Below are 12,959 nucleotides of genomic sequence, written 5' to 3'. Positions count from 1 at the left end.
TGACTTTCTGGGAAATTTTTTATGAAATTTTACATGTAAGCCATCTATCTTTGATTATCTTTAAAACAGGTTGTTTTGCTTTCATAAAGCATTGAGAAAATGCATACCTAAAAAAACAAGTGTTTACATGTCTTTTTAAAACCATAGCATATTGCTAAAAGAGAGCCTTATTTACATCTTTGAAGATGAATGGTTTTTAAAATAAAAAGCACAAGTGACAATTGCTTCTTTGTTATTGAGCAACTGTACTGTGTCAGGTTATTTGTTCATTGAATTAAACAACTGACAGTCTCAGTCTCAAGAATTTTCCCTTCAAGCAAAGGGAGATAGGAATTAAGCATGCTGAGTTCCACAGTATATTCAGGGATAGAAAGACAATGGCAGAAGGAAAACAGGGACCAAGGATAATGGCAGAAGGAAAACAGAACAGAGTAATGAGAATGGATATGCCATTTGATGGTGATCATGCTCACTATAAAGAAGAATGATTCATCTGTATAGTGTTTAAGAAGTTCAAACTTAGATGGTCAACCTAAAAATTTAGGAGGCAATCAAAAAGGTAAAGCACATTTATTTGGGATCAAAGAATTCTAATATAGAAACAATCAGAATTTAGGCAGTAAACCTAAAATGGGCCAATGGAGGGATTTATTTTTAATCTTTGAAGAGGAGATTAAGGGTTAAAGGATTGACTACTATAAACAAGCTTAAACTATTATTGCTTATGTATAATTGGCTATTCTCTAGAAAGGAGGAAAAGGGAACTTGACTGATTCTGTTTTTTAAACAGATGCTTTCAAGCCCTGTGTAGAAGTCTTTGCCCCAATTTAAGGATACAGGGAATGCAATTTCTCTGTAATTATTTGCTGGCTTCATTTTCATAAATGGCTGTATGGATGTCAACTTTTCACAAGAACTTAAAATCTCAAGTTTAGACAAGTTAATGCAACTCAGAAAAGAGCTGGAAGTTTGAGCCGCTCTAGGGTACACCAAACCACATCTGCCCAGAAGGGGGCCTCGCTGATCCACCAGAAGCTCAGTTTCAGGCCCAGGAGGGCATCCCCTCTTCAGTTGCATTTCTTCAGTGGATTCATTTCCTTGATGCAAAGCATCTGTATTTGTTGGTTCTGCCATTTGAGCGATGGCTCTGACTTGTTTGTTTTGAATTACATTACAGGCTGGAATGTAATTGTGGTGAAAGTATTTTTATATTGCTGAGAGTAGCAGCTAATCACAGTTACATGCTTCAGAGGATTTATAATTGCTTGGTTTTATACGTGTGTGTTTTTAACTGCATTTGAGCAGAAGCAGAGAGAAGACTATGCATGACTTTAAATCTCTAATAATGTTACATATGTCTTCTCATTAAATTTTAGTGCTTTGACTACTTTGCTTCTTTCTGCAGTTGGTCATAATTCAGTCTTGGTTCTTGCTTTCCTACAAGCAGACTTCATCGCTTTCATTGTCTTCATCTCATTTTCTGGGGGGATTATTTATAGACAAACAACCTGAATGCTTTCCTCTGGAGAGGGATACCTTCTAAATTCGCTAAGCAGCTTGTGCCAGGTAGATTCTTGGTAAATTTGTACTAAGTGAACTTACTGAATGAAATTTTGGGAAGAAAGGAACAGTGAAAATATCATAATATAAAAAGCCAAAGTCAAAAAGTATATATGGATATTTTAATCTAGAGTTGGTCATTACAAGGAAATTAAACTACATACAGGAAGTAGAGAAAAGACTTACCAATAAACCTTTAGCTCCCTTCTTTGCTGTGTTTTTGAGATTAAGCATTTCCTAATTATTAAAATGATTTTAATTTTATTTTAGGAACATTTTGACTCTAGTGTTTGACACAGGAAATGCAGATTTTGCTTCATTTCTTTGAGAGATGAAACAGGGAATAGTATACAGGGAATGATACATTGCTGATTGGGTGTGTGGTCTCAAGTGCATATCTAAAACCATTATGAGGTCAAAGATATTGAGGCTACAAGCTTCTGATGATGATTTAAAAGGGGTGCAGGAGTTGTAGACTGATGATGAAGTGACCCTGTTTCTTGAGCATTGTATTCAACACTGCCTTGACACAGCTTAAAATATGGCGGGATTGATGCTGTACAAGAGACCAACTGAGAGACTTTCTTTGTGTATGAGATGCTACAAACTGGGGTGCTAGAAGATTTTTAAGTGAGTGCCCAGGGTAGGAAACTAGTGGGAAATGATCACATTCAAGGTGCTAGGGTATTCAGTGTTTTTCTAGTCTTTACATTGGACACTGCTGAGAATGGGTGGTGTATAATGCTTTGGCATGCTTCAATCTCTAATAAAATACCATATCAAAGTATCTTTGTACTTTCATGTTATTTGGCAGAAGCAGCTTTTACTGTGTAGTAGTTGGAATATCATGGGAAGAAAGCAGCCAAGAACTCCATTGTAGGAAAGGAATCTTCATACTTTTTTTCTTTAAACTATTTGGAAATAAATTTGAATTTCTAGACAGTTGCAAAAAGAATCTATATTTTCCTTATCCATTAATGTATTAGCATTATACTCCTTTAGCTCTGTCACCTGCTTTCTCTTTATTCTTGTTGATACAGGTATAAATCTGTAAATACAGGGATGGATGGGTAGATGGATGAATGAGTGGGTGGGTGGATGAATTGATGCCTAAATAGATATATGGAGTGTGGATGAATGGTGGATGCATCATGGATTGATAGGTGGACATATGTGTGAATGATAGGTGGATATGTGGAGGGGCGGGTGTGTAAACGGATAGATGGGTGAGTTGATGGTTGGATGGATATATCTTTCTCTGAGCCATTTGGAAAAAAAGTTACAAATGTAACCTAACATGTCCCTTAACCCTGAAATATTTTAGTATTGCCCAATAATAAAGTATCCCATATTCCGGTTTTTACTCTTAGCACAGTTAATTAGTTCAGTTAACATTGATATCGCACTTTTGCATTTAAAAGTTTGCATTAGAATTTTTTTTTCAGTTAACCCAATAGTGGACTGTTAGATGATTTTCAAATCCCCTACAATACCTGATCCTATAAAGTTACATTGTATGTGTATATGTGTGTGTATATACACAATGGTTTATATATAATGGTGTATATATATATATATATTGGTTTAGGGCTACACACAAGAATGCTCATCATTTCCTCCTGGCTTTGCACTCAGGAATCATTCCTGATGAGGCTTGGGGAACTATATGTGGTGCCAGGGATAAAATCTGAGTTGTTCTAGTGCAAAACAAGTACCCTACCTACACACCGTACTATTTCTCCAGCCCTGTATTAGGCTTTTAATCCAGAAACTTTCCACAGATTTCCATTGGTTTTTATGGCATTGTCATTTAAAAAATAATGTGGTCTTTTCTTCTCCTTTCCTTTTTTCTCTTTATAGCAATGTTTTCACATGATTGAACTCTGGCTATGCGCTAAGTAATGATACGTTTTCTTGGTCTCACACCTGGAGACCCACAAAGGCCAGCTATCCGTCATTGGTGATGGTAATTTTGGTCCCCTAGTAACCACTGTGTCTTCACTGTATAATTACTGTTTTTTTCCTGCATTGCAACAAATAGACTGTCTTGGAGAGTAGAGCTATTAAAACTTTAAATTGTAATAGACATTGGTAGAAAGGAAATGAAAATCAGTGATAGAAGTGTTAAACTATTTGATTATATACATATTTTTTTGGTTTTTGGATCACACCTGGTGGTGCTCAGGAGTTACTCCTGGCTCTGTGCTCAGAAGTCGCTCCTGGCAGGCTCCGGGGACCATATGGGATTCCAGAATTCAAACCAGGATCTGTCCTGTGTTGAGCACATGCAAGGCAACCACTGTGCTATCGCTCCAGCCCCTATACATACATACATATTATGTACATATATATTTGTCTTATATTGTTTGTCAAAATCTATGGTATTTATTTTAATGAGAACATTTTGAATAGAGATGACTTGATGAAATCCTCAAAAATAAGTTCTTTCTTGATCTACTCCAGCAAAACTGATAACAATTTAATTATATCTGACAAGACAAAGTTTTACAAAAACAAGTCTAAAATGTTTCTGGTATCACAGATGGCCAATGATCCAATAGGATATATAACTTTAGGTAGTCACTTGGCCATAAATTGAGTTCTTTTGGGTTTCCATAGAGACATCCAGACTTTAAATGTGTCAACTACTGCTTCCTTTAAAATGAGCATCAGTAAAAATAGCAGAAGCCTAGCTTTTTAAAAAAAACCAAAATCATCAAAAAAAAATTGTTTAAGTAGTAAAGTTCCCTGTTAAAAATTTTTGTGGGTGGGCCCACTCCCACTCCCCAATTCTTGTTGGGCTGGAAAAATAACTCAAAGGTCTGAACACATATTTTTTATGTGGGACACCCAGGTTCCAACCCTGACACCACGTGGTCCCCGAGTATTACAGAAAGTGACCCAAATAACAAAGCCTGGAAATAAATACGAATTTTTATGGAAACAAAAATGTGTCAGTCAGTCTGTATCCTCTGTCCTAGAATAGCCTTGGGTAGAAAAGGTATCCGCTCTCCTGACTTTTGGCAAAGGAATGAGACTGCGATGTTTTCAACTAGAAAGACAACTGCCAACTCTTTTCTTACTGCTAATTGTGTTTGGTAAGAAACGGGGTGAAGGGTGATGTTATTTTTATGGGTAAGGCTAGCAAAAGTTCTGGTCAATGAAAGTTTGACAGCTTTAGGATCTTAATTTTTTTCCAAGCAGGTTTAGCCAAAATAAACTCATGAGGTCATTTCTCACCTGATTTTTTTAATATAATTTTTATTTTGATCATAGTGGTTTACATGTTGTTGACAATAATATTTTAGTTAAATATTTACATAACATCTGGGGGGGTTCCCATCACCAAATTTTCCTCCCTACACCTCCGTTTTTGTCCTATCTCCCGTATCCTCTTCCCTCACCCACAGGGCTGCTAGATTGTGTGGTCCCCTATGTACCTATCCTATTACATAGTAGTCTTGCATCTGATTGGTCTAGGTGTCTCACCTGATTTTTAAATGAAGTTTGGGCTGTGCACTGTTTGGCCATGGCTAGTAGAGAGACCTGATAATGATTGAAGAATCGTGAACATGTGAGTTTAGAGCAGATTCAATGAAGTATGGTCCAGAGGCTGAACTCTGCCTGCAAGCTAAATATTTGAACCAGTCTTCTGTATGCAAGGCAAGCTTCTTGACGCATGTACTATCTCTCTGACCTTGGCAATTTTTTCTTTACTAAAGGAAAAGCTCACTTCCTCCCCCTGCCCCTGCCCACAGCAGTTATGAAGGGATGAGACTCTGGCAGGGGATGCCAAGTACCAAGTTATCATAGTTCAGATCCTTTTCTTTCTGAGGGTCAATTTTTATTCTCTTTCTGCCCTATGATTTCTGGAACAAGACTGGTTTAGGGACAGATTCTGACACTGTAGTCACCAAGATAGAATCACACATCTTTAGGCGAGATTTGAGCCAATTTTGGGGTTAGTTATCGGAGCTAATATTTATGTAGAATGTCCTATGTGTCAGGCTCTATTCATGTCACCTCATCAACCCTTACAACAAACCCATGAGTCAGTAAAATTTAGTTCTCCATTTTGTTTCAAGAAAACTGAGGTGCAGGAGTTTTAGTAACTTGCCCAAGATCAATGAGAGGTCTCTTATGCCATGGGAATGGGGGACACAAAATCGACCCCCAGATTCATCACTGACTTTAAGATGGTTTACTTAATGAGGCAGTAATTGCTGAATAGGGGTTTGCTTTAGATACATGAACCAGGGACAAGGAAAGCTATGTGTAAGGGAGAATTCCTCACTGGGAAAGATTTTCTTTAATTTTTACTGATTTTTTGTTTTGATTGAGGCAATTGATTTCTAAGAGTGTGACTCAATGTTTCAGGAATATCATGTTGTAGTTTATAGGTAGCAGTAAAGACAGAGTGGGGTTGAAGGGGAGATTAACTCTCCACTATTACCAATAGAAAAGGCAAAAAAAAAAAAAAGAAAAGGCACCCTAAATCTGTATAACTTTAATACCTTTGTTTACTATATTTTTCCTGCTTACTTCCTACTTACTAACCTTGCCTTCTTCCCCTCCCCTCCTTTGTTTTAGATGAATCAGGTAGTGCCCAAGGTTGCTTTCCTACTCTCATCATCTCTCCCTACCTCCAAGAGGCAACATAAAATTCTTATCATGGTACTTTAGGTTGCTTGTTTGGTTTTGAGGCCATACCTGGTGATGCTCAGCTTCCTTTAGGCTCTGGACTCAAGGACACTCCTGACTGACTCAGGGTACCATTTGGACTGCTAGAAGGGATCGAACCTGAGTCAGTGGTGTGCAGTGCTCTACCCTCTGTACTATTGATCAGGTCCCATCATGTAAATTTTTTTTTGGTTAGACCTTCTGATGCTTTTTTGGTGACATTCCAGCTTGTGCAAATCCAAAATATTAAAGAAAGATTCCACCCTGCACCTCAGCAGAAATCTTGCATTTGGCTTCAGCATTCTGGAAAATGTAATTTAATGCTAGCCCCAAAGAATCTCAGGGTGGCCCTTAGACAGACCAGTTGCAATGGACCGTGGTGATACCTCTGCTGGCTGTTCTTGATACTGGGTGTCCCAGGCTATTTTGTGTCAGATGCAGAAGACTTAAGGAACATAAGAGTTCATATTCAGGAAATATGTCATTCTTTGAAACTACATGCCAGATCAATGAATTATTCTATTTTTTTCCTATTTTTTGTAGAAGTATACCTTTGAGTGTAAATACTCTGCCACGCCTACTTGTTTTGGAGAGGGAATGAGGTAAAGGCCCACATTTAGGGAATTGTATCTGACCTTGGGTACACCCAGGGCATGGGGCCACACACGGACCCCATTTTTCATGTCTGTTGGCTGCAAAGTTTCTAAGATGCTGGGTGGGGAGATTTTTGGCTTGTTAGAAAACTGTCTTAACTCCCAGAGGGTGTCTGTGAAACAGCTTCATTGAGTTTGTAGCCTGAACCCTTAATGGGGAACTTCAGTTCTGGCCATAAACAATGGAGAATTGTGGAAGTAAGTGATAAACTTCAGCACTCACCCTCCTTAGATTAAATGCAGAAAAGAAGATTGCATGTTGATCAGCCCAGCACCCAAGAGCCTCAATCTCTTTGATTTGCCTTGCAATGCTCACAGAAAACTTGGCTCTTCCTCTCTGGCCCACTTAGATCTCAACTTGTGGGCCAGTGTGGACAAAGTATGATTTAGAACATGGGTTTAAGGGGCCGGGCGGTGGCGCTAAAGGTAAGGTGCCTGCCTTGCCTGCGCTAGCCTTGGACGGACTGCGGTTCGATCCCCCGGTGTCCCATATGGTCCCCCAAGCCAGGAGCAACTTCTGAGCACATAGCCAGGAGTACCCCCTGAGCGTTACCGGGTGTGGCCCAAAAACCAAAAAAAAAAAAAAAAAAAAAAAAAAGAACATGGGTTTAAGTAAGAGCTTTATTGGCCTTATAGAAAAATTTGTCACCTGCAGAGGCTACATGAAATGAACCCTGGTGCCCCATATGGCCCCTATAAGAAATTCCTGAGCTCAGAACTAGGCATAAACCCTAAACAGTGCAGGATGTGGTCCCAAGACAAAAAAAAAAATTGTCATACTTAAAAAAATGAATTACAAAAAGAAAATGAATCACAACAACTACCCATCCCAAAGGAACAAATAGAGATAGATGTATTTCCATTTTACATACTCTAGATAAGATTCCAGAATTAACCCACTAGTTAAGATGTTTCTTAGAGTAACAAAAGGAGAGGAATAAAATAAGTCATGATGGTTCTGTTGGAAAATCAAGTTTGTATAGTTGAAAAAAAATTTCCCCGCTGCCTCCTCTTCCTACCATTAATTATGAAAAGAGTTGAGCAAACCTGAGTGTTCTTCCAGGAATACATTCATCATTAAATGCATATATTCAATTACAATATGCAGATGAATGCAAAGCGAATAGTTAAGGGACAATAATAAAGTATTATTTAAATTTTTGATTTAGATACCATGGTTTACAAATCTGTTGGTAGTAGCACTTTTTTTCAGTTTTAATTACTTTACTTAAGCACCGTGTATACAAAATTGTTCCTGACTGAGTTTCACTTATGGAATATATACCATCTTTCACCAGTGCACATTTCCTGCCACTGATGTTCCAAGCCCTCTCCCATTCTGCCCCACCTGCTATTGGGACAAGCATTTTGCTTCTCTTTCTCTCTCTCTTTCTCTTTTTCTCTCATTCTTTCTCTCCCTTTTTTTTAAAGACATTCTTTTTCCTTTTTATTTAGATAACATGCTTATGACTGTTTTTTTGTTTGTTTGTTTGCTTTCGGGTCACACCCGACAATGCTCAGGGGTCCCTCCTGCCTCTACACTCAGAAATCGATCCTGGCACCCTCGGGGAACCATATGGGATGCCGGGATTTGAACCACCGTCCTCCTGCATACAAGGCTAATGCTTTACCTTCATGCTATCTCTCCGACCCCTCTCCCTTCTTTTTTGACACTGGTTTTCACTTCTGTTGATGAGGGTGCTATGCATGTCACTTTATTCCCTTTCATTATTCAGTTCTTGTTCAGAGTGATCAGTGCAACTGTCATTGTCATAGTGGTCCCTTCTCTACCTTAACTGCATTTACTGCTCTTAATGGGAAGCTTCCTACCTTGGACTGGTCCTCTTGGTCCTCATCTTTATTGTCTCTGGATATTATTACCCTACTATGTTTATTTTTTCTTATATCCCACAAATGATTGTTCTATATCTATCCCTCTCCCTCTGACTCATTATGTTCTCCATATTTATCAATATGTAAACAAATTTCATGGTTTCATTTTTCCTTACAGCTGCATAGTATTCCATTGTAGACGTACCACTATTTCTGTAGCTACACATTTGTTCTTGGACACTTGAGTTGTTTCCAGATTCTGGCTATTATAAATAGTGCTGTGAAGAACACAGGAATGTAGAGGGATTTTCTTCATGGTGTTTTTTGGGGGTGTTTCCTAGAGTATATCCTAGAAGTGATATTGCTAGATCATATGGGAGCTCAATTTCTAGTTTTTTGAGAAATATCCATATTGTTTTCCACAAAGGCTGGACTGCATTCTTACAGTAGAGAATGAATTCCTTTCTCCCTGCATCTGCGCCAGCACCTGGTTGTTCGTGTTCTTTGTGATGTGTGCCAGTATCTGTCGTTTAAGTTGATATCTCATTGTTGTTTTGAGTTACAGCTCCCTGATAATGATGTAGAGCAAGTTTTTCATGTGCCTTTTGGACACCTGTATTTCTTCTCTGAGGAATTTCTCTTAATTTCTTCTCCCTGTTTTTGAATAGATTAGATATGTTTTTCTTGCTAAACTCTACCAGTGCCTTGTATATCTTGGATTTTAACCCTTTATCATATGGGTATTGGGTGAATAGTTACTCCCATTCTATGTGTGGTCTCTATCCTAGTCACCATTTCCTTGGAGGTGCAGAAGCTTTTTAGTTTAATGTGGTCCCATTTATTATCCCTCCTTCCACTTGCTTGGGCAGTGGCGTTTCACCCTTGAAGAGGTAGCAGCACTTGGCATTCAGTGTCAGCATTCCTCTATCAATGACCCAAGGCCCCCTCTCATTCTCAACCGTGCCTCCTTATCAAACTGTCTTTAAATGTTTTTAAATAATTTTTAAAATTTTTTTTTATAAAAGAGCCGTGACTTACAACATTATTGATACGTGAGTGTTAGGCATACAATATCCAACACCAATCTCTCTACCATTGTCAGCTTCTCTACACTAGAGTTCCTTTGCTCTTTCTGCCCACCCCCTGCCAATCTCCTTGCCTGCTACCTTGACAGGCACATTTCATAATTCAGTTTAGGACCCATGATTTTAGTCTTGTTTAGTTTGTATTTTAGGCATGTAGCTACACCACTCTCCCATATCACCAGCATAACCAAGGCCCTGACTCCTGTTTTTTGCTTTCTCCACAACCCACTCTGTAGCAATTTTTCTTATTTTCCTTCCATATTTTAGAGTCTAGGGTGAGCTAGATAACCCCTCTAGTTTATAGAGATAATATATAAATTAGATAGATAATCTATAATCTATAGAATACAGATAAGTGAGATCATCCTGTTGCAAACTTAGTTTTAACATTTCTTGTAAGTTTGAGACACGTTTACAGTCCAGTTGGCTCTCACGGTTTTGAAGTATCTACAATTATGTCACCTCAACACCTACAAAGTTCCCAAGGCCTCTCATCAGTGCCATTATGCCTCCACCAGCCTGCTTCCCTCTCCCCCTACACCTACCCTCACTTTCCATGATATTCTCATTTCTGCGATCTAGGACCAACTACATGCTCACATTGAAGCCTTCCATTGCCTTGTTCTACAGAGATCTGTGGATATCTACAGAACATCTGGGATTTGTCCTCCCTCTGACTTCAAGTAGTGCTATTTTATTAATTAATAACCTGAAACTGACTGTAAGAGTGTTTCAGTCAATCTTACTGAATGAAGTGTGAGTAAGTAAATCCACACTTTAACGGATTTACTAAAGTAAGTAAATTCTATTTCCTATAGAATTCTCTTGTTGGTCACTCTAGTCTGAATCTGAGAAGATGCCTTATTGCTTTTGAGAGAAAAAGAGAAGGGAAGGAGAATTGGAGGGAGAGAAGAGAGAGAGAGCTTTCTATCATTCCCCAAATATTTTGTAAAAATTATCGTCTGCTTTTACTCTTACCAGTTCTGGTGTTGGTAAAGCTATTTCTTTCTATAACATTTCAATATTGGAAGCCTGAATCCATAAAAGTTTACTATATGTGTGCACATATATATTTGTATTCCAATACATTTAAAAATAAATTTAATAGTGCATGGAATATTAAAAAAATATTGTATACTTTCTTTTTCTTGGTTTTGTGCCACCTCTGGTAGTGTTCAGTCATCACTCCTGGCTCTGTACTCAAGGGATCATATGTGATAAGATCACAGCAAACACCTTCACCCCTGTACTATCTCTCTGGACCTGATGTTTTTTTATTGCAAAAAGAAGAAGACTATTTAGAAAATTCTGAAATGAGTCCTATAGTCTTCCATTTTTGTCAACATTATACACAGCTTGATTTTCATACTGGCAGCATTCCCACTCCTGGTGCAAATGCAAAGCCCTTTCAGGAAAGATTAAATCCCTTTCTGACATGAGAGGAAGCCCCTTCTGTTAGTTCCAAGCTACTTGTGTCGGATACCATTTCCTTGGGCAGACCCTAATGCACAGGTAAACCTGCGATTCTGCAATGTTACTTAATCCTAAATGCACCTGATCGACTTCATCAACCACAAGTATTATTTTACTCTTCCTTTTAAAGTCCTAAAATCTCCCTTAAATCTTTTCCAACCTCCCAGCCCACCACCATGATCCCTTTCTTCAAACTCCTACTTAGTGTCACATAGTTTAATACTCAATTGGTCTCTAATTATAGTAATTAGATTGTAAGCTCCTCAAAAGCAAGGATTTATCTCAATGCTGGCCCAGAGGCGGTTTCCATAAATGCTTGAGCAGTGATGGATTTGCAAATTCTGGATCACTTCCAGGCCGCAGGACAAACACATGAAAACACACAGCCAAGAGAACGTATCTCTGCTCAAGAGCAGGTCATGTGTCCATGGAATGGTAGGTCCTGATCTCTGGGCAATCAAGGTTGTTGGCTTTAGAATCCGGACATTTTTCTCTAGCTCCTTTTTCCTCATTTGGAAACATATTTTGGATGTGGATGGCAATTTTCCATTTTGGGGTCTGATAAATTAGAACTCCCAAGTAGTAGAGATACAGGTAAAAATTTTACAGCTGCATTGTGAGAAACTTTCTGGTGGAGAGACCACATACAAGAGTGTCTTATTGAAGAGCAAGTACAAATGAAATGTTGTACAGAGATTGATTTATGTAGTTTTGGGTAAGATTGCCCCAGAAATTGGGTTAATATTTTAATCATACTCTCTTGAAAGGAAAAGGCAGCTGGTGAAATGGTTGGAGGTGACATGCCAATCTACATAGAAACCAAGTGTGGTTTGGAGACCACCATGGAAATAATAACTTCTTTCATTTGGGGGAGAATGAAAGGAGGACAGAAACCAGATAAGTTTTCCAGGATCAAGATGTTTTCTTCATTATAAACTAACCTTGAGGAGACCTCCGACTTTATTATTATTTTGACATTTAAATCTAAAGCCTGATGGCTTTATCTTTTCACTGCTGACTACTCTTGGCAGCAGCAGAGTTAGCAATGAATGCACTAGAATATTCTTCACCTCTTTATTTTTTTTTCATCCTCTCTTTATTTTTAAGTTGCCATTTTAATTGTGTATTTAAAGTCAGCTGTGTAGGCAAAGCCATGAGAAGGAACACCCAGCAGCAAAGATCGTTTTTGGATATAGGATTTCATTCTCCCTCTCAACATTACTTCTGAGGCCTGTATTGCTACATTTGGTACAAAATCACTGACCTAAAATCAAGGTGATACCCCACATACAACACACCTGGAAAACACTGTATCTTTTTTTTAAATCTTCTGCCCTGTGGCTGCCTCTAACATGACAGATCTGTAGTCTGGCATCTTGGAGGCTGGAAATACTATATTTTGCTTGGGAACTGCCCGCAGATGGAATCAGTGTTTCGATCATTGCTGGAAATTTGTGCTCCTGGATTTTGTGGAATTAAGTAAAGTTAGTGCTGTGATATTCCTGTGTGTTCTGTTGATTCTTGGGTATTTCACAAAAAGGGAAATGAAAGTTTTCAGTAGAAATAATCAAACTTTGGAGGTGTAAAGGCTCTACTCCAATTTTGTTGGCAGGTTGCCTGGGGTGCAGTTACTGACAGAGAAACCCAAATTCCATGCCACGGCTCAAATTCCATC

General features: G+C 38.4%; 1 protein-coding gene across 1 annotated transcript in view; it reads left to right on the top strand.

Moving 5' to 3' along the window:
• The window catches only part of ADAT2 (adenosine deaminase tRNA specific 2), an 80,810-nt gene that overhangs the window by 21,737 nt on the left and 46,114 nt on the right, over positions 1–12,959 (top strand). The gene's annotated exons all lie outside the window — the stretch shown is intronic.

Source organism: Suncus etruscus, chromosome 15, assembly GCF_024139225.1.
Source record: "Suncus etruscus isolate mSunEtr1 chromosome 15, mSunEtr1.pri.cur, whole genome shotgun sequence".
NCBI classification, from domain to species: domain Eukaryota; kingdom Metazoa; phylum Chordata; class Mammalia; order Eulipotyphla; family Soricidae; genus Suncus; species Suncus etruscus.
Note: the sequence above shows the minus strand (reverse complement) of the source record. Positions and strands in the feature narration are given on the sequence as shown.